Source organism: Zea mays, chromosome 1, assembly GCF_902167145.1.
Source record: "Zea mays cultivar B73 chromosome 1, Zm-B73-REFERENCE-NAM-5.0, whole genome shotgun sequence".
Classification (NCBI taxonomy): Eukaryota; Viridiplantae; Streptophyta; class Magnoliopsida; order Poales; family Poaceae; genus Zea; species Zea mays.
Window position 1 is genome coordinate 58,102,464 of NC_050096.1, and position 22,602 is coordinate 58,125,065.

A 22,602-nucleotide genomic window follows, 5' to 3' on the forward strand; every position below is an offset into this window, starting at 1 on the left:
CGAGGGTTGCAATCAACCCCTCTCAAGCGGTCCAAAGACACACTTGAATACCACGGTGTTTGCTTTTCTTTTCTATATCCCGTTTGCGAGGAATCTCCACAACTTGGAGTCTCTCGCCCTTACAAAGATGTTCACAAAGAAGTACGGAGTAAGGGAGGGATTAGCAACTCACACAAGACACAAAGATCACAGCAAGTACGCACACATAAGACCCAGACTTAAGCTCAAAAGACTAGCACACTAGAACGGAGCTCAAATCACTAGAATGTCGAACAAGTGCGCAAGAATGGAGTGTGAGTGATCAAGAGTGTTCAAGGAATGCTTGGTATACTCCTCCATGCGCCTAGGGGTCCCTTTTATAGCCCCAAGGCAGCTAGGAGCCGTTGAGAGCAATCCGGGAAGGCAATTCTTGCCTTCTGTCGCCTGGTGCACCGGACAGTCCGGTGCGGATTTCCTTCCTTATTTGGCAAAGCCGACCGTTGGCAGCCTTGGAGCCGTTGGCGCACCGGACACTGTCCGGTGCACACCGGTTAGTCCGGTGCCCCCACCCGACCGTTGGCTCGGCCACGTGTCTCGCGCGGATCGCGCAGCCGACCGTTGGCCCGGCCGACCGTTGGCTCACCGGACAGTCCGGTGAATTATAGTCGTTGAGAGCACCTAGAGGGGGGGGTGAATAGGTGATCCTGTAAAATTCAAACTTACAGCCACAAAAACTTTGTTAAGCGTTAGCACGGTTGATGCCAAGTGGCTAGAGCGAAGATCTTGCACAAGATGATAATCACAAGAGGTTCAACACAGAGAAGACACAGTGATTTATCCCGTGGTTCGGCCAAGTACAAAACTTGCCTACTCCACGTTGTGGCGTCCCAACGGACGAGAGTTGCACTCAACTCTTCTCAAGCGGTCCAAAGACCCACTTGAATACCACGGTGTTTGCTTTTCTTTTCTATATCCCGTTTGCGAGGAATCTCCACAACTTGGAGTCTCTCGCCCTTACAAAGATGTTCACAAAGAAGTACGGAGTAAGGGAGGGATTAGCAACTCACACAAGACACAAAGATCACAGCAAGTACGCACACACAAGACCCAGACTTAAGCTCAAAAGACTAGCACACTAGAACGGAGCTCAAATCACTAGAATGTCGAACAAGTGCGCAAGAATGGAGTGTGAGTGATCAAGAGTGTTCAAGGAATGCTTGGTATACTCCTCCATGCGCCTAGGGGTCCCTTTTATAGCCCCAAGGCAGCTAGGAGCCGTTGAGAGCAATCCGGGAAGGCAATTCTTGCCTTCTGTCGCCTGGTGCACCGGACAGTCCGGTGCACCACCGAACACAGTCCGGTGCGGATTTCCTTCTTTATTTGGCGAAGCCGACCGTTGGCAGCCTTGGAGCCGTTGGCGCACCGGACACTGTCCGGTGCACACCGGACAGTCCGGTGCCCCCACCCGACCGTTGGCTCGGCCACGTGTCTCGCGCGGATCGCGCAGCCGACCGTTGGCCCGGCCGACCGTTGGCTCACCGGACAGTCCGGTGAATTATAGTCGTTGAGAGCACCTAGAGGGGGGGTGAATAGGTGATCCTGTAAAATTCAAACTTACAGCCACAAAAACTTTGTTAAGCGTTAGCACGGTTGATGCCAAGTGGCTAGAGCGAAGATCTTGCACAAGATGATAATCACAAGAGGTTCAACACAGAGAAGACACAGTGATTTATCCCGTGGTTCGGCCAAGTACAAAACTTGCCTACTCCACGTTGTGGCGTCCCAACGGACGAGAGTTGCACTCAACTCTTCTCAAGTGATCCAATGATCAACTTGAATACCACAGTGTTATGCTTTTCTTCTCAATATCCCGTTTGCGAGGAATCTCCACAACTTGGAGCCTCTCGCCCTTACACTTGAGATTCACAAAGAAATACGGAGTAAGGAGGGAACTAGCAACGCACACAAGACTCAAAATCAGAGCAATAACACGCACACAAGCAGCAACAAGAGCTCGCAACACAACTCAAAGAGTTCACAACTCCACAAGAGCTCTATATGCTATCACAATGAAACGAATGTGCGAGATCGATGTCTTGGTGCTTAGAAATGTTGTAGGAATGCTTAGTTTTTTCCTCCATGCGCCTAGGAGTCCCTTTTATAGCCCCAAGGCAGCTAGGAGCCGTTGAGAACAAATCTGGAAGGCCATCCTTGCCTTCTGTCGTCGGGCGCACCGGACAGTCCGGTGCACACCGGACACTGTCCGGTGCCCGATTTGTTTCCATAAACAGTGCAGTCGACCGTTGCAGACCGTTGAAGATCTGGGAGCCGATGGCGCACCGGACATGTCCGGTGCACACCGGACAGTCCGGTGCCCCCTTCCGACCGTTGGCTCGGCCACGTGTCTCGCGCAGATTGCGCGGCCGACCGTTGGCCCGGCCGACCGTTGGCTCACCGGACAGTCCGGTGCACACCGGACAGTCCGGTGAATTATAGCCGTACGCCGTCGGCAAATTCCCGAGAGCGGCCTCTTCAGGCCGAGGCAGCCTGGCGCACCGGACACTGTCCGGTGCACCACCGGACAGTCCGGTGCCCCAGACCGAAGCAGCCTTCTGGCTGCACACAGCCAACTCTTCTTCTTTCTTCTTCTCTCTGTTTCTAACACTTAGACAAGTATATTAGTACACAAAACCAATGTACTAAGGCTTAGAAACATACCTTTACTTGTGATTTGCAACTTGTCCATCCATGGGCATAGATTTACATTTAAGCACTTGTGTTGACACTCAATCACCAAAATACTTAGAAATGGCCCAAGGGCACATTTCCCTTTCAATCTCCCCCTTTTTGGTGATTTATGCCAACACAACATAAAGTAACTAGAACAAGTGCAAAATCACTTCAAATAAAACAAATTTGAGTTCTATTCAACTTTGGCATATATGGATCATCCTTTGCCACCACTTGGTTTGTTTTTGCAAATCAAACTCAAATCTCTATCTCTAAGTCAAACACATATGTTGAAGCATAAAGAGAGTCATTCCAAAAGAGATTGATCAAAGATTTCAAAAACTCCCCCTATTTTCCATAATCACTACTTCTCCCCACAAGAAGCCAACTTTTGACAAAAGAGACAATGAAAGAGTTTTGAACAAACCAAAAGCTCTATTCTACTATTTTCAAAATCTCTCAAGTGGTAGCTGATCCATTTATTGCTTTGGCCTTTATTTTCTCCCCCTTTGGCATCAAGCACCAAAACGGGATCAACTTTGGCCCTTTAACCCCATTGCCTCACCAAAATCTTCAATTAAGATCAAATGGCAATAATAGTTCATGAGATGGACTTGGAATAAGTTACCCTTTCATCGGAGTGCAGTGGAAGTCTTTCATGGTCCAAGTCCACCTTTTCCCTTTCAATTCTCCTTCGAGACTAAATCAAGCAAACTCAAGCATATGGTTAGTCTCAAAGGGTCAAGTTGTAACACATCTCCCCCTAAACATGTGCATCTCTTTGCAACGGACTTGTGAGGTCCAGGGAGTGTTTGTACAACTTGAGCACCACAATAAACAACAGAATGCAGAATGAACATGATCAAAGGCATAAACACATGTATGCTACAATTCAATCCAAGTTCCGCGAATCTAAGACATTTAGCTCACTACGCAGCCTGCAAAAGGTCTTCTCATCTAGAGGCTTGGTAAAGATATCGGCTAGCTGGTTCTCGGTGCTAACATGAAACACTTCGATATCTCCCTTTTGCTGGTGGTCTCTCAGAAAGTGATGCCGGATGTCTATGTGCTTTGTGCGGCTGTGCTCAACAGGATTTTCCGCCATGCGGATAGCACTCTCATTATCACATAGGAGTGGGACTTTGCTCAGATTGTAGCCAAAGTCCCTGAGGGTTTGCCTCATCCAAAGTAGTTGCGCGCAACACTGTCCTGCTGCAACGTACTCGGCCTCAGCGGTGGATAGGGCAACGGAAGTTTGTTTCTTAGAGTTCCACGACACCAGGGACCTTCCTAAGAATTGGCACGTCCCCGATGTACTCTTCCTATCGACCTTACATCCAGCATAATCGGAGTCTGAATATCCAATCAAGTCAAAGGTAGACCCCTTTGGATACCAGAGCCCGAAGCAAGGCGTAGCAACTAAATATCTAAGGATTCGCTTCACTGCCACTAAGTGACACTCCTTAGGATCGGATTGAAATCTAGCACACATGCATACGCTAAGCATGATATCCGGTCTACTAGCACATAAGTAAAGTAATGACCCTATCATTGACCGGTATGCTTTTTGATCAACGGACTTACCTCCTTTGTTGAGGTCGGTGTGTCCGTCGGTTCCCATCGGAGTCTTTGCGGGCTTGGCGTCCTTCATCCTAAACCGCTTCAGCAGATCTTGCGTGTACTTCGTTTGAGAGATGAAGGTGCCGTCCTTGAGTTGCTTCACTTGGAACCCAAGGAAGTAGTTCAACTCGCCCATCATCGACATCTCGAATTTCTGCGTCATCACCCTGCTAAACTCTTCACAAGACTTTTGGTTAGTAGAGCCAAATATTATGTCATCGACATAAATTTGGCACACAAACAAATCACCATCACATGTCTTTGTAAAAAGAGTTGGATCGGCTTTCCCAACCTTGAAAGCATTAACAATTAGAAAGTCTCTAAGGCATTCATACCATGCTCTTGGGGCTTGCTTAAGTCCATAGAGCGCCTTAGAGAGCTTACACACATGGTCGGGGTACCGTTCATCCTCGAAGCCAGGGGGTTGCTCCACGTACACCTCCTCCTTGATTGGCCCGTTGAGGAAAGCGCTCTTCACATCCATTTGGTACAACCTGAAAGAATGATGAGCGGCATATGCTAGCAAGATACGAATTGATTCTAGCCTAGCCACAGGAGCAAAAGTCTCCTCGAAATCCAAACCTGCGACTTGGGCATAACCTTTTGCCACAAGTCGAGCCTTGTTTCTCGTCACCACCCCGTGCTCGTCCTGTTTGTTGCGGAACACCCACTTGGTTCCCACAACATTTTGCTTCGGACGAGGCACCAGTGTCCAAACTTCATTCCTCTTGAAGTTGTTGAGCTTCTCCTGCATGGCCAACACCCAGTCCGGATCTAGCAAGGCCTCCTCTACCCTGAAAGGCTCAATAGAAGAGACAAAGGAGTAATGCTCACAAAAATTAACTAATCGAGATCGAGTAGTTACTCCCTTGCTAATGTCACCCAGAATTTGGTCGACGGGATGATCCCTTTGAATCATCGCTCGAACTTGGGTTGGAGGTGCTGGTTCCACTTCTTCCTCCATCACATGATCATCTTGTGCTCCCCCTTGATCACGCGCCTCCTGTTGATGAACCTGTTCATCATCTTGAGTTGGGGGACGCACCGTTGTTGAGGAAGAAGGTTGATCTCGTTCATTTTGTTCCTGTGGCCGAACGTCTCCAATCGCCATGGTTCGTATTGCGGCCGTTGGAACATCTTCTTCATCTACATCATCACAATCAACAACTTGCTCTCTTGGAGAGCCATTAGTCTCATCAAATACAACGTCGCTAGAGACTTCAACCAAACCCGATGATTTGTTGAAGACTCTATACGCCTTTGTATTTGAGTCATAACCTAACAAAAACCCTTCTACAGCTTTGGGAGCAAATTTAGAATTTCTACCTTTCTTCACTAGAATGTAGCACTTGCTCCCAAATACACGAAAGTAAGATACATTGGGTTTGTTACCGGTTAGTAGCTCATACGACGTCTTCTTGAGGAGGCGATGAAGGTAGACCCTGTTGATGGCATGGCAAGCCGTGTTCACGGCTTCCGACCAAAAACGCTCGGGGGTCTTGAATTCTCCAAGCATCGTCCTTGCCATGTCGATGAGCGTCCTATTCTTCCTCTCTACCACACCATTTTGCTGTGGTGTGTAGGGAGCGGAGAACTCGTGCTTGATCCCTTCCTCTTCAAGGAACTCCTCCACTTGAAGGTTCTTGAACTCGGACCCGTTGTCGCTCCTTATCTTCTTCACCTTGAGCTCAAACTCATTTTGAGCTCTCCTGAGGAAGCGCTTGAGGGTCCCTTGGGTTTCAGACTTATCCTGCAAAAAGAACACCCAAGTGAAGCGGGAAAAGTCATCAACAATAACTAGACCATACTTACTTCCTCCTATGCTCAGATAGGCGACGGGTCCGAAGAGGTCCATATGCAGCAGCTCCAGAGGTCTTGAGGTGGTCATCACATTCTTGCTGTGATGCGCTCCTCCCACCTGTTTACCTGCTTGACACGCTGCACAAGGTCTATCTTTTTCGAATTGAACGTTAGTCAATCCTATCACGTGTTCACCCTTTAGAAGTTTGTGAAGGTTCTTCATCCCCACATGTGCTAAGCGGCGATGCCACAGCCAGCCCATGCTAGTCTTAGCTATTAAGCATGCATCTAGACCGGCTTCTTCTTTTGCAAAATCAACTAAATACAGTTTGCCGTCTAATACACCCTTAAAAGCTAGTGAACCATCACTTCTTCTAAAGACAGACACATCTACATTTGTAAATAGACAGTTATATCCCATATTGCATAATTGACTAACAGATAGTAAATTATATCCTAGAGACTCTACTAAAAACACATTAGAGATAGAGTGCTCATTAGAAATTGCAATTTTACCTAACCCTTTTACCTTGCCTTGATTCCCATCACTGAATATGATTGAATCTTGGGAATCCTTATTCTTGACGTAGGAGGTGAACATCTTCTTCTCCCCCGTCATATGGTTTGTGCATCCGCTATCAATAATCCAGCTTGAACCCCCCGGATGCATAAACCTGCAAGGCAAATTTAGGCTTGGGACTTAGGTACCCAACTCATGTTGGGTCCTACAAGGTTAGTGCAAATATCCTTAGGGACCCAAATGCAAGTTTTGTCACCCTTGCATTTTGCCCCTAACTTCCTAGCAACAATTTTCTTATCCTTTCTACAAATAGCAAAGGAAGCATTTAAAGCACAATAAATTGTAGAAGGTTCATTAACTTTCCTAGGAATATTAACAACATTTCTCCTAGGCATATTATGAACAACATCCCTTCTACCAACATTTCTATCATGCACATATGAAGAACTATAAGCAAACATAGCATGAGAGTCAAAATCATCATAAGCATTATAACTCCTATAAGCATTTCTAGTTTGTCTCCTATCATGATACAAAAAGGCATGGTTCTTTTTAGCACTAGTAGCCATAGGGGCCTTCCCTTTCTCCTTAGCGGGAATGGGAGCCTTATGGCTTGTTAAGTTCTTGGCTTCCCTCTTGAAGCCAAGTCCATCCTTAATTGAGGGGTGTCTACCGATCGTGTAGGCATCCCTTGCAAATTTTAGTTTATCAAATTCATTCTTGCTAGTCTTAAGTTGGGCATTAAGACTAGCCAATTCCTCATTTAATTTAGAAATTGAAACTAAATGATCACTACAAGCATCAACATCAAAATCTTTACACCTAGTGCAAATCTCAACATGTTCTACACAAGAATTAGATTTACTAGCTACTTCTAGTTTAGCATTTAAGTCATCATTAACACTCTTTAAAGTAGCAATGGTTTCATGACAAGAAGATAGTTCACTAGAAAGCACTTCATTTCTTTTAACTTCTAAAGCATAAGATTTTTGTGCCTCTACAAATTTGTCATGCTCTTCATACAAAAGGTCCTCTTGTTTTTCTAAGAGTCTATCTTTTTCATTCAAGGCATCAATCAATTCATTAATTGTATCTACTTTAGTTCTATCCAATCCCTTGAACAAACTAGAGTAATCTATTTCATCATCACTAGACTCATCATCACTGGAAGAATCATAAGTGACATTGTTTTGATTACATACCTTCTTCTCCCTTGCCATAAGGCATGTGTGACGCTCGTTGGGGAAGAGGGATGACTTGTTGAAGGCAGTGGCGGCGAGTCCTTCATTGTCGGAGTCGGAGGAGGAGCAATCCGAATCCCACTCCTTTCCAATATGTGCCTCGCCCTTGGCCTTCTTGTAATGCTTCTTCTTTTCCCTCTTGCTCCCGTGTTCTTGGTCACTATCATTGTCGGGACAGTTAGCAATAAAATGACCAAGCTTACCGCATTTGAAGCATGATCGCTTTCCCTTGGTCTTAGTCTTGCTTGGCTGTCCCTTGCGACCCTTTAGTGCCGTCTTGAATCTTTTGATGATGAGAGCCATCTCTTCATCATTAAGACCGGCCGCCTCAATTTGCGCCACCTTGCTGGGTAGCGCCTCCTTGCTCCTTGTTGCCTTGAGAGCAATGGGTTGAGGCTCATGGATTGGGCCATTCAACGCGTCGTCCACATACCTCGCCTCCTTGATCATCATTCGCCCGCTTACAAATTTTCCAAGAATTTCTTCGGGCGACATCTTGATGTACCTAGGATTTTCACGAATATTGTTCACCAAGTGAGGATCAAGAACGGTAAATGACCTTAGCATTAGGCGGACGACGTCGTGATCCGTCCATCGCGTGCTTCCATAGCTCCTTATTTTGTTGATAAGGATCTTGAGCCGGTTGTATGTTTGTGTCGGCTCCTCGCCCCTTATCATCGCGAATCGTCCGAGCTCGCCCTCCACCAACTCCATCTTGGTGAGTAAGGTGACATCATTCCCCTCATGAGAGATCTTGAGGGTGTCCCAAATCTGCTTGGCATTGTCCAAGCCGCTCACCTTGTGATACTCATCCCTGCACAAAGAGGCTAGCAACACAGTAGTAGCTTGTGCATTTTTATGAATCTGTTCATTAATAAACGAAGGGCTATCCGAGCTATCAAATTTCATTCCACTTTCCACAATCTCCCAAATGCTTGGATGGAGAGAAAATAGGTGAGTACGCATTTTGTGACTCCAAAATCCGTAGTCCTCTCCATCAAAGTGAGGAGGCTTGCCAAGTGGAATGGGGAGCAAATGAGCATTTGAGCTATGCGGAATGCGCGAATAATCAAAAGAAAAGTTTGAGTTAACCGTCTTTTGTTTGTCATAGTCGTTGTCGTCGTTGTCCTTTTGGGAAGAGGAAGATTCGTCGCTGTCGTCGTAGTAGACGATCTCCTTGATGCGCCTTGTCTTCTTCTTCTTCCCTTCCTTCCGTCTATGGCCCGAGCCGGAGTCGGTAGGCTTGTCATCTTTGGGCTCGTTGACGAAGGACTCCTTCTCCTTATCGTTGATCACGATTCCCTTCCCCTTAGGATCCATCTCTTCGGGCGATTAGTCCCTTTCTTGAAGAGAACGGCTCTGATACCAATTGAGAGCACCTAGAGGGGGGGTGAATAGGTGATCCTGTAAAATTCAAACTTACAGCCACAAAAACTTTGTTAAGCGTTAGCACGGTTGATGCCAAGTGGCTAGAGCGAAGATCTTGCACAAGATGATAATCACAAGAGGTTCAACACAGAGAAGACACAGTGATTTATCCCGTGGTTCGGCCAAGTACAAAACTTGCCTACTCCACGTTGTGGCGTCCCAACGGACGAGAGTTGCACTCAACTCTTCTCAAGTGATCCAATGATCAACTTGAATACCACAGTGTTATGCTTTTCTTCTCAATATCCCGTTTGCGAGGAATCTCCACAACTTGGAGCCTCTCGCCCTTACACTTGAGATTCACAAAGAAATACGGAGTAAGGAGGGAACTAGCAACGCACACAAGACTCAAAATCAGAGCAATAACACGCACACAAGCAGCAACAAGAGCTCGCAACACAACTCAAAGAGTTCACAACTCCACAAGAGCTCTATATGCTATCACAATGAAACGAATGTGCGAGATCGATGTCTTGGTGCTTAGAAATGTTGTAGGAATGCTTAGTTTTTTCCTCCATGCGCCTAGGAGTCCCTTTTATAGCCCCAAGGCAGCTAGGAGCCGTTGAGAACAAATCTGGAAGGCCATCCTTGCCTTCTGTCGTCGGGCGCACCGGACAGTCCGGTGCACACCGGACACTGTCCGGTGCCCGATTTGTTTCCATAAACAGTGCAGTCGACCGTTGCAGACCGTTGAAGATCTGGGAGCCGATGGCGCACCGGACATGTCCGGTGCACACCGGACAGTCCGGTGCCCCCTTCCGACCGTTGGCTCGGCCACGTGTCTCGCGCAGATTGCGCGGCCGACCGTTGGCCCGGCCGACCGTTGGCTCACCGGACAGTCCGGTGCACACCGGACAGTCCGGTGAATTATAGCCGTACGCCGTCGGCAAATTCCCGAGAGCGGCCTCTTCAGGCCGAGGCAGCCTGGCGCACCGGACACTGTCCGGTGCACCACCGGACAGTCCGGTGCCCCAGACCGAAGCAGCCTTCTGGCTGCACACAGCCAACTCTTCTTCTTTCTTCTTCTCTCTGTTTCTAACACTTAGACAAGTATATTAGTACACAAAACCAATGTACTAAGGCTTAGAAACATACCTTTACTTGTGATTTGCAACTTGTCCATCCATGGGCATAGATTTACATTTAAGCACTTGTGTTGACACTCAATCACCAAAATACTTAGAAATGGCCCAAGGGCACATTTCCCTTTCAGTCGTACGCCGTTAATTCCTTCCCGAGAGCAGCTAGTTTGCCTGAGCCAGCCTGGCGCACCGGACACTGTCCGGTGCACCACCGGACAGTCCGGTGCACCCAGACAGAGCTGGCTTTGGCTGAAACAAAGCTATCTCTCTCCAATTTGTTTTCTCCTGTTTCCAGCACTTAGACACAATACATTAGTCTCTAAAACAATGTACTAAGTCTGAGAAACATACCTTTATACTTGATTTGTACTTTGTCCACCATTTGACACTTAGGCACTTGTGTTGGACACTAAATCACCAAAACACTTAGAAATGGCCCAAGGGCACATTTCCCTTTCACTTTTCTCTTGTGAGTCCTAGCTTCTCGGAGGGGGAGCGTCTCTTGGTTTGTATCCAGTGGCTGCAGTGCAGCCCCTGGCATTGTTGTCTTCTTTGGCGGCATGACGAAGGTGAATGCTTGCCGAAGGTGGTCGTTCGAGTTCACCGGAGGTGGGCGCCAATGTTGGTCACTTGTTCTCAAATGCTATAAATCAAGAACAAGACAACACAATTGTTAATGGTTAAAGACCTTCATCCTTCGAAGCATTATTTCCTCTCAGATATAATGATCTTCGGACGAAGGTCATGAAAGACATACCTTCATCGTTTTAGCATATGAATATAAATAGAAAAGTAAAGGAATACAAAGGAATAAAGGTAATAATAATTGTGTATCAATAATCTATTTATTTTTATATTCCATAAACATGAATAAACATTGATAATATTCATGTTACATTGGTACCTTCGGCTTGTCAGAAGGTGAGGGTGCGAGAATGACGCGAGAGTGATTACAATCCAGCCTAAACAGTACGGTGTTACTATTCATCTATTTATAGGCACGGGACGCAACCCGGATAAAAGTACATTTATGTCCCTATACACTGTCTATAATCTTAACATGAATTATTAAGGACTGTATGGTCTTTATCCTCTTTCTGTCATCATCATACTTGAGCTTCATCAACATGTCCAGCCGAAGTCCCTTGGCTTCCAGCTTCGTCGCCCATTCTTTATTTATCTTCGTTCTGTCATAAGAGAAGTCCTCCATCCCAAAGCTAAAGCTTCTTGTAACTATTCATAATCATGCTGAAAACATATGGTTAGTCACGTTTTTTAGGACCTTCGGAAGAGGAAGGCCCCCAACAGGAGCCATTAGTCTCATCAAACACAATGTCACAAGAAACTTCAACTAATCCAGTGGAGTTGTTGAAGATTCTATATGCCCTTGTGTTTGAGTCATAACCAAGTAAAAAGCCTTCTACTGCTTTAGGAGAAAATTTAGAATTTCTACCTCTTTTATTAAGAATAAAACATTTGCCCCAAGATCTCTAAAATAAGAAACATTGGGCTTTTTATCGGTGAGGAGTTCATACGATGTTTTCTTGAGGATTCAGTGAAGATAGAGTCGGTTGATGTAGTAGCAAGCAGTGTTAATTGCCTCCGCCCAAAACCGATCTGGTGTCTTCTACTCATCAAGCATGGTCCTTGCCATATCCAAAAGAGTTCTTTTCTTCCTCTCCACAACACCATTTTGTTGGGGTGTGTATGGAGAAGGGAACTCATGCTTGATGCCCTCCTCCTCAAGAAATCCTTCAATTTGAGAATTCTTGAACTTCGTTCCATTGTCGCTTCTAATCTTTTTTATTCTTAATCCGAACTCATTTTGAGCCCATCTCAAGAATCTCTTCAAGGTCTCTTGGGTTTGAGATTTTTCCTGCAAAAAGAATACCCAAGTGAAGCGAGAATAGTCATCCACAATAACAAGACAATACTTACTCCCGCCGATGCTTATATAAGCGATGGGCCGAATAGATCCATGTGGAGTAGCTTAAGCGGTCTGTCGATCGTCATGATGTTCTTGTGTGGATGATGAGCTCCAACTTGCTTCCCTGCTTGACATGCGCTACAAATCCTGTATTTCTCAAAATGAACATTTGTTAGTCCTAAAATGTGTTCTCCCTTTAGAAGCTTGTGAAGATTCTTCATTCTCATATGAGCAAGTCGGCAATGCCAGAGCCAGCCCATATTAGTCTTAGCAATTAAGCAAGTGTCTAGTTAAGCATTGTTATCATTAAAATCAACTAAATAGAGCTGACCATCTAACACTCCCTTAAAAGCTATTGAATCATCACTTCCTCTAAAGACAGTAACACCAACATCAGTAAAGAGACAGTTGTAACCCATTTGCATAATTGAGAAACAGAAAGCAAGTTGTAGTCTGAAGAATGTACAAGAAAAACATTGGAAATGGAATGGTCAGGAGAAATAGCAATTTTACCCAAACCTTTGACCAAACCTTGATTTCCATCCCCGAATGTAATCGCTCTTTGGGGATCATCATTTTTCTCATATGAGGAGAACATCATTTTCTCCCCTGTCATGTGGTTTGTGCACCCGCTATCGATTATCCAACTTGACCCGCCAGATGCATAAACCTACAAAACAAATTTAGACCTTGTTCTTAGGTACCCAAACGGTCTTGGGTCCTTTCACATTAGAAACAAACACCTTAGGTATCCAAACACAAGTCTTGGTACTCTTGTGTTTGCCCCCAACATATTTGGCAACTATTTTGCCTGATTTGTTAGTTAGCACAAAAAATGCATCAAAAGTCTTAAATGAAATGCTATGTTCATTTGATGCATTAACAATTTTCTTTTTAGGCATTTTGATATGAGTTGAATGCCTAGAGCTAGAAGCCTCATTACTATACATGTAAGCATGATGAGAAACAATATGAGATTTTCTAGCATGAATTTTCCTAATTTTGTGCTCAGGATAGTTCATAGGATATAAAATGTATCCCTCTCTATCCTGAACCATGGGAGCCTTACCCTTAACAAAATTAGATAGTTTGTGCTTGGGGGCATTAAGTTTGATGTTGCTTTGGCTCCCTTGTTGGAAGCCAATGCCATCCTTAATGCTAGGGCGTCTCTCATTATAAAGCATGCTACAAGCAAATTTAAAATTTTCATTTTCTAACTCATGCTCGGCAATTTTAGCATTTAATTTAGCTATGTGATCATTTTGTTCTTTAATCATAGCAATGTGATCATTCATAGCATCAACATTAACATCTCTACATCTAGTGCAAATGGTGACATGCTCAATAGTAGATGTAGAAATATTGCAAGAATTCAATTCTTCTATCTTAGCATTCAAACTAGCATTTACATCTCTAAAACGGGAAATTGAATCATTGCAAATATCAAGCTCTTTAGATAAATTTTCACATTTTTCTACCTCTAGAGCATAGATATTTTTTAGTTTAACAAACTTTTTATTTTCCTTAACGAGCAAGTCCTCTTGGCATTCCAAGAGTCCATCCTTCTCGTTAATGGTTTCTATTAATTCATTTATCCTTTTCTTTTGATCCTTGGTAAGGTTTGCAAAAAGAGAAGTTAAATCATCTTCATTATCAATAGAGCTACCCTCATCATCGGAAGTAGTATATTTGGGGTATCTCTAGAATGTACCTTCTTCTTTTTGCTCTCCTTAGCCATTAGGCATTTGTGGCCGACGTTGGGGAAGAGAAGGCCCTTATTGATGGTGACATTGGCGGCGTCCTCGTCGGAGGAGGAGTCGGTGGAGCTCTCGTCGGAGTCCCATTCCTGTCCCACATGCGCCTCGCCACCCTTCTTCTTGTAGTATCTCTTCTTATTCTTCTTCCCTTTCTTGTCGTCGTCCGTGTCACTGTCACTTGTATATGGACATTTAGCAATAAAGTGACCGGACTTACCACACCTATAGCAATCCCTCTTGGAGCGGGGTTTGTATTCCTTCCCCTTCCTTTGCTTAAAGATTTGGCGGAAGCTCTTGATGATAAGAGCCATCTCCTCATTTTCAAGCTTGGAGGCGTCGATTGGAAGTCTACTTGGTGTAGACTCTTCCTTCTTCTCTTCTGTTGCTTTGAATGCAATGGGTTGCACCTCAGGTGTGGAGGTGGTGCCTTGCTCCAAGTTGATAATATGTTTGGAGTCTTTGATCATAAGTTCAAAGCTCACAAACTTGCCAATTACTTCCTCGGGGGACATCTGTTTGTATCTAGGATCTCCACGAATTAATTGAACTTGAGTAGGATTACAAAAAACAAGAGATCCTAGAATAACCTTGACCATTTCATGGTCATCCCATTTGGTGCTCCCGAGGTTGCGCACTTGGTTGACCATTGTTTTGAGCCGGTTGTACATCGCTTGTGGCTCCTCTCCTTTGTTGAGGACGAATTGACCAAGCTCTCCCTCGATCATCTTGCGCTTGGTGATTTTGGTCACTTTGTCCCCTTCATGCACCATTTTAAGGACATCCCAAATTTCTTTGGCATTTTTCAGTCCTTGCACCTTATTCAACTCCTCTCGACACAAGGAGGCGAGTAGTATAGAAGTTGCTTGGGAATTAAAATGTCTTATTTGGGCGGCCTCATCGGAGTCATAATCCTCGTCGCCCACCTGCGGTGCCTGTGCTCCAAACTCAATGATATCCCATATGCTTTCGTGGAGTGAGGTTAGATGGTGCCTCATTTTATCACTCCACATACAATAATCTTCACCATCAAAATATGGTGGTTTGCCTAGGGGTACAAAAAGTAGAGGAGCGTGTTTGGCAATGCGAGGATAGCGGAGAGGCATCTTACTATACTTCTTGCGCTCTTGGCGCTTCGAAGTGGTGGACTCAACGCCGAAGGTGGAAGGTGATAAAGAGTCGGTCTCGTAGTTGACCACCTTCTTCATTTTCTTTTTTTCGTGTCACCCTTCCTATGTGACTTGATGGAGGAAGCGGATTCCTCCTTGTGCTTGTCATCGTCCTCCCTTGACGGAGTCCGTTCATCGCTCTTCCTTCCCGAGCTTTCGGTCTTTTCGCCGGTGGCCATCTCCCTCTTGGCGTGTTCTCCCGACATCACTTCGAGTTGTTAGACTCTAATGAAGAAGCGGCTTTGATACCAATTGAAAGTCACCTAGAGGGGGGTGAATAGATGAAACCTAAAAATTATAAATTTTGAACACGCAATATGCCCGGGGTTAGTGTTAGAAATAATTCGGAGTGCGCAAGATAGTTTTCCTTGCTAAGAGTTGCTCAATCAATGCGGATAACTTTGGGAGCCAACTCAAAACAATATAAGCAAAGGAACTTTATAGAGGAAAGAGGAAACAAATTGAGTGGAGATCAACACAGATAAACACGGCGATTTGTTTACCAAGGTTCGGTTCCAAAGAACCTAGTCTCCGTTAAGGAGGCCACAAAGGTTGGGTCTATTCCAACCCTTTCCCTCCCTCAATCGGTCACACAGACCAGTCGAGTGCTTCTCCTTGAACACTTGGGTCACTAAGACCCGCAAGGATCACCACACACTTAGGTGTCTCTTGCTAGCTTTACAAAGCACTTAGAAGAATTAGAATGAGAAGGAGAAAGCAATCCAAGCAACAAGAGCAACTAAAGAAACACAAAACACCCTCTCTCAAGTCACTAAGCAATTGAGTTGATTTTGAGGCTTGGAGAGGATTTGATCTTTTGGATGAGTCTTGGAGTGAATGCTTTTGCTCTTGTATTGAATGTGAAGTTCAGAAAACTTGGATACTTTGAATGGAGGTGGTTGGGGGTATTTATAGCCTACAACCACTTCCTAGCCGTTAGCTGACTTTGCTATCGACGGGCACACCGGACAGTCTGGTGGTGCACCAAACACTGCACTGTCCACTGTCTGGTGCTTGCCATGTCAGCAGACTGTTGGGGTTTGGAGCAGTTGACCATTGAAGTACTTTGTCCTCTTGCTGCACCGGACAGTCCGGTGCGTTCTGACTTCGCAGCTCTGACTTCTGACTTCTGCAGTGTGCACCTTTTTACTGTTCATCGCAGTCGACCGTTGCGCAGCTGACCGTTGCTCGTTGGCTCACCGGACATGTCCAATGCACACCAGACAGTCTGATGAATTGTAGCGGAGCGACTCCAGAAAAACCCGAGAGCGGCCAGTTCGTGGGTGCCTTGGCCTGGGCACCGGACAGTGTCCGGTGCGCCACTGGCAGCACCAATGCTTGTCTTTGCTCCAAACTTTGATGAGTTCCCCCCAACTTATTTTCTTTGTTGGTTTATGTTGAATTTTATGCACGTGAGATAAATGACAACTGAAAGGGAAATAGATTTAACCTTTTAAAATAATTAATTTTGGTGGTTGATAGTCAACACAAACACACGGACTAACTAGTTTGCTCTAGAACTCATGTATTACAGGTGCATAAGGGTCAATACAAACCAATAAAAGAATCAAGTTACGGACTCAATTTGAAACAGAGCAAAGAACTTGAGTGTGCTGAAAGTTGGTGCACTGGACTGTCCGGTGTGCCACCGGACAGTGTCCGGTGCACTAGGGCCGTACAGGTGTCAACCAGCCACTCTCGGGAAAACGATGGCGCACTCCGCTATAATTCACCGGACTGTCCGGTGTGCCACCGGACTGTCTGGTGAGTCAGCGGGCAACGGCTATCCAGCGCCAACGGTCGACTCTGCAAAGTGCTACAGTGAGCTACAGTTCCGCGGTAGAAGTTAGAGTCGCGAAGTCAGAGGGCACCGGACTGTCCGGTGCCGCAAGAAGACAACGCTCCAACGGTCTACATCGCTCCGAACCCTAACGGTTGGGTGACATGGCGGGGCACCGAACAGTACACAGTCCCTGTTCGGTGCCGCACCGGACTGTCTGGTGCGCCCATCGCCAGGAGCCTCCCCAACGGCTACCCAAGTGGTTAGGGGCTATAAATACCCCCCCCCCCAACCACCACAACATTGAGCATCCAAGTTTTCTGAAGATCACATTCAATACAAGAGCTCTAGCATTCACTCCAAGACACAATACAAAAGATCAAATCCTCTCTGAGCCCCAATTTCATTCCAAACACTTAGTGGCTTGTGAGAGAGAGATTTTTGTGTTCATTTGCGCTCTTGTCGCTTGGATTGCCTTTCTTCTTTTCCCATTCTTATTCTCAAGTGCTTTGTAAGCGAGGCAAGAGACACCAAGTGTGTGGTGGTCCTTGCGGGGTCTTAGTGACCCGTGAGATTAAGGAAGAAGGCTCACTCGGTCTAAGTGACCGTTTGAGAGAGGGAAAGGGTTGAAATAGACCCGGTCTTTGTGACCTCCTCAACGGGGATTAGGTTCTTTGGAACCGAACCTCGGTAAAACAAATCACTGTGTTCACTCGCCTTACTTCTTGGTTGATTTGATTTCCCTATCTTTCCGACTTGAATTTAATTCTAACGCTAACCCTTGACCTTAGTGCTTGCTTAAGTTTATAAATTTCAGGTTTCGCTTATTCACACCCCCCCCCTCTAGGCGACTTTCAACAACTAGGCAAACTAGTAGTCCATGTGGTTTGTGATGAACGTCAACCACCAAAATCGATTATAGGAAATGTTTTAGGTTCATTTCCCTTTCAGGGCAACTATGATTTTTCTGTAGGAACCTTGTAAGCAGTTAAGGAACTTGTCCATAAGGGGTATGATTCCTGTAGTATTCACCATCATGGTTTGATCCTTACTATCTTAATATTTGAGTTATGTTGATTCTCACCTTTAGATTTGAATATCTTAAACTTACCTAATTCTTCTATCGTTCCTTAACTATATAAGTATACCTATGTTATGAAAATCATTAGTAAATGTAATGAACGAATCAAAATTATGTATCGTCTTCAAGAATAAAGGACCATAAATGTCCATATGAATTATTTCTAAAACTATTGTGCTTCTCTTTGCATTTTTCTTAATTTACTTCACATACTTTCCCTTAACGCAATATATGCATTGGTCAGAATCTAAAAAGTCTAATGGGTGAAAATTTTCTTCTTTGATTCATCATTAAACCCCCCCTTCAAAATCTGGCCTAAATGATAGTGCCACATTGTCGATGGCAATTGATTCTCATTTCGCGTGTGCTTACTGCTTACATCACATACATTCGTAGTAAAAGAGTCCTTTATCTCATTCATATGATCACGAATTGGAAAGTAAGTATAACTTATCGTATGTTAAGACCCACATCACTATTATTGCATTTGATAATGCACTTTCTGTTCCAAAAATTGACAGTGGATGTTACTCTCATCCAAACATGAAATTGAAATCAAGTTCCCTCTCATAGAAGGCATAAATAAGATATTGTTTAATTGGAGAATTAAGCCACTATCAAACTCTAATGTAGTATCTCTAATGGCTTCAACGTCAACTTTGAGTACATTAGTGACTCCAATACTTCTTTCTCCTATACGGTCCTCTTTGTATGGATCTCTACAAGAATTGGTGACATTAACAGTAGCACCAAAGTCACTCCACCAAGTATCGGTTGGCAAATCTAAGTACAAAGATTCATCTATGAATGTATTTTTATCATTATTGTTATTGTTCGACCATTTAAGAAATTGAACGCATTCCTTTATATGATGTCCTTTCTGGTGATAGCATCTACAAATGTCATCATCCACCTCTCCTAACTGAGCTACAAAGAATGAGCTTTCTCCACTAGAACTTACTTGTTATGTGGTTTTGGAAAATGCCTTTCTCCACTTAAGCTTGAGACTCCATAATGAGACATGAATTTCTTGCCCTGAATCATAAATTGAGGCTTCAAAGGGTTCTTAGAATATTACTTCTTATGGGATGGCTGCTTAATCAGGTGCACTTTGTCACTCATAGCCTAAGTCTACCATGTTTCTAAACACGCATGCCAATCGGCCTCCCTATATCCACTTTTCAAGATGAAGGGGAAATAGGGCTTAAACCTTTTCCTAAATGATTTTGGTGGTTGAATGCCCAACACAAATAATTGGACTAACTAGTTTGCTCTAGATTATATATTCTACAGGTGCCAAAGGTTCAACACAAACCAATAAAAAGATCAAAGTTAGGGTTCAAAAGAAAGGAGCAAAAGAAACCGAAGAGAACCCTGGTCTGGCGCACCGGACAGTGTCCGGTGCCCAGGGCTGTACGACTTCAAACTTGCCACCTTCGGGTTTGTGGAGAGCCGCTCCGCTATAATTCACCGGACTGTCCGGTGTGCCACCGAACTGTCCGGTGTGCCACCGGAGCAACGGCTAGCGAGCGCAACGGTCGACTCCAACGGTCGCCTGCAACGTGAACAGTACGTGGACAGTTCGCGCAGAGTCAGAGCAGCGTCAGAAGGAGCACCGGACAGTGAACAATGCCTGTCCGGTGTGACACCGGACTGTTTGGTGCCCCAAGAAGTCAGAGCTCCAACGGTCGAAACCGTTAGAACCCTAACAGTTGGCTGACGTGGCTGGCGCACCGGACAGTGTCTGGTGGCGCACCGGACTGTCCGGTGTGCCCATCGACAGACAGCCTCCCCAACGGTTGAATTGGTGGTTGGTGATAGTAGACGCGGCCCGATCTTCCGTGAGATACGATAACTTGATTGAGTGGAGATCTCGACGTTGATGATCCAAGGCTCCGAGCGAACGGTTCCTCGCAATCACTACACCACGGCTCCGTTGGTTATCACCCGTGACACACGAATGACCTCGCCACGAAGGCTTATCCCTGCAAGCGCAATCAAGAACACAAGCAAGAACATGAAAGAAACGCAACCAAAATTGTATTGATTACGGGATGGGGTCTCACAAACCGATGACGGCGACATTGTTCGATGACAGAATTGATCTAAGCAAAACCCAAAACCTAATGTGGTGGCGGCTGCTAAATAAATAGAGTATTAGGACGTGCGTGACCCCTGGACTCGCCCCTAATGGGCTTCGACGCGATACATGGCCCAACGGCCCAATAGACGGTGTCGCAGCACCAAAACAGAATCTGAATGTTGAATTGTTTCGACGATTCCCGTTGACTCTAGATGAATTTTAATGTGGAACCAGTTGGGTTGGTTAGATAATCTCCTTATCTTTCCAACCATATTAAGTCCGTTGCAATCGAAGTCCGGATACATCCGGGGCGTCCATTTTAGTGCAGACTGGTCCTGGAACCCGAGATGGAGTCGCAGCCGAGTCGGACTTGATCTCCTTCCTATTGTGGCCGCCCTTGCTGCTCCTCCTCAACACCTTGGCCTTTCCCAAGTCCTTGCTGGTCCTCTCCAAGGTACCTAATCATCAAAACATCCATGGCCTCAAGCGTAAGCTCTGAAACACAATTGACTAGGGTAGAACGTACCAGGAGATTTAGCTGTCATGCACGAGATCGTGTTATCGGTCCATTCATTGTATGTATAGAAGTGATGTCCTCATCATCATCATCCTCTTGCATTGGAGTCGTCCTCGACTCAATATCATCTCCGTCACCCATATATGGCTTGAAATCTGAAATGTTAAAGGTGGCACTAACCCGAAAATCTGGAGGCAACTCAGGTGGTAATCCAGGAGGTATCTCAGAGGGAAACACATCCATATACTCTTGCAAAAGGTTAGCAATAGCCGGTGGCAAAGCGATAGACGTATCATCAATGGAATAGAAAACATTTTTGCACACTAAGGCATAGCAAAGTCCAACAGAGGCATGTAACTCATCAAGATCAGATTTAGTGGCTAGCAAAGTAGGAGTTTTTAACTTAATAGGTTGCTGATTTTCAGAGTTCAAAACACCTTTTTGCTTAGCATTAGTCTTTTTCTCATGTTCAAAGTGGACCATTTCAGTGGGAGTCATAGGAAGCAACACAATTTTCTTTCCCTTATGCATGAAAGTATATTTATTAGATCTACCATGATGAATAGCATCAGTATCAAACTCCCAAGGACGTCCCAGTAAAACAGAGCAAGCATCCATATTGTGGCAGAACCTCCCAAGTTATTGGGCCCACATGCACCTGTCCTTGTCACAAAGACCTCAGACTGCTATGCATGTGCACCAGATAACTTAACAGGATCCGTCCGAGTGCCCCAAGGACCTCGGATAAACCACGAACAACCAGAACCGTGGGATTAAGTAAACACAAATCACACACCAACATTTTTGCAGCGGAAATCTTATTACCAAATTTTACAAGTTACAACAAGTTTACATTGTATTTATCGGAGTGATTACAAAAGTGGTTCAAAGGAGTAAACTTTGAAATGTTATAAATTATTTGTAAGTTTGAAATATATGCTAGCTCAAGGGGCCATCCTCAATAAGAAGTATAGAAGGGTTACTTAGACTTATAAGAAGGCCGAGCCCACCGGCACTTAACACCATCATCAGCAGCACAAAACTATAACCTAAAAAACAACAGGGAATAAAACCCTGAGTACGGAATTACTCAGCAAGACTTACCCGACTAAAGAAAAGACTCTCAAGGGTATGCTAGCTAGAAGGATTCAAGGTATGGCTTATCAAGAATCAAAGACTCTGTTTTGCAGAAAAGCTTACTATGAGTGGATCCTTAAAAATCCATTTTTACTTGTCAAGTTAAGTAAAGTTACCTGCATCTAGAGTTCTTTCTACCATAGTTCAATCACTTGACCTGCACTAGCCGTCTTTTATCAACCCTTTAAGTTCACTGGAATGCTACGTGTAAGTCAGTGACCAAGTCTTCATGTCCGAGAAGTAACGGTGATCCGAATCGATTTAATACCCAGCTGGGGATCTCCGATCACACGACATATGTAGCACTTAACCCTTGCATATGTCAACTCGCCACCGGGGTTCTTAAGACCAGATCAGGTTCACGCCAACCGAGAGCACAGATACACCACCGTCCAGCCTCTTGCCACGGAGGGTACACGCTACTCTCTCCATCTCTCCACTCCCATTGCGTGTTATCTTATTCTGGTATTAGTCTGCCCGAGGCAAAGCTTACCCATGATGAGGCATGTGACCAGTTAAAGGGTCCTCGATCATCAAGCCTACATCGACACGGTCCTTAACCGACTCAGACGGAGACACTACACCGAGACTCCCTTCTCGTGCAAGTCAACCGCCCGGTCTTAGCTTTATTAATTTCAACCCAAAGTCTGGTACCTGGCAGAGGTACATCTTTTCCGATGTTGAACCCATCAAGGCCTTTGACAGATCCACCATCAAGTTTTATTTTTGAAAACATTCCCACCCACTGAAGCAT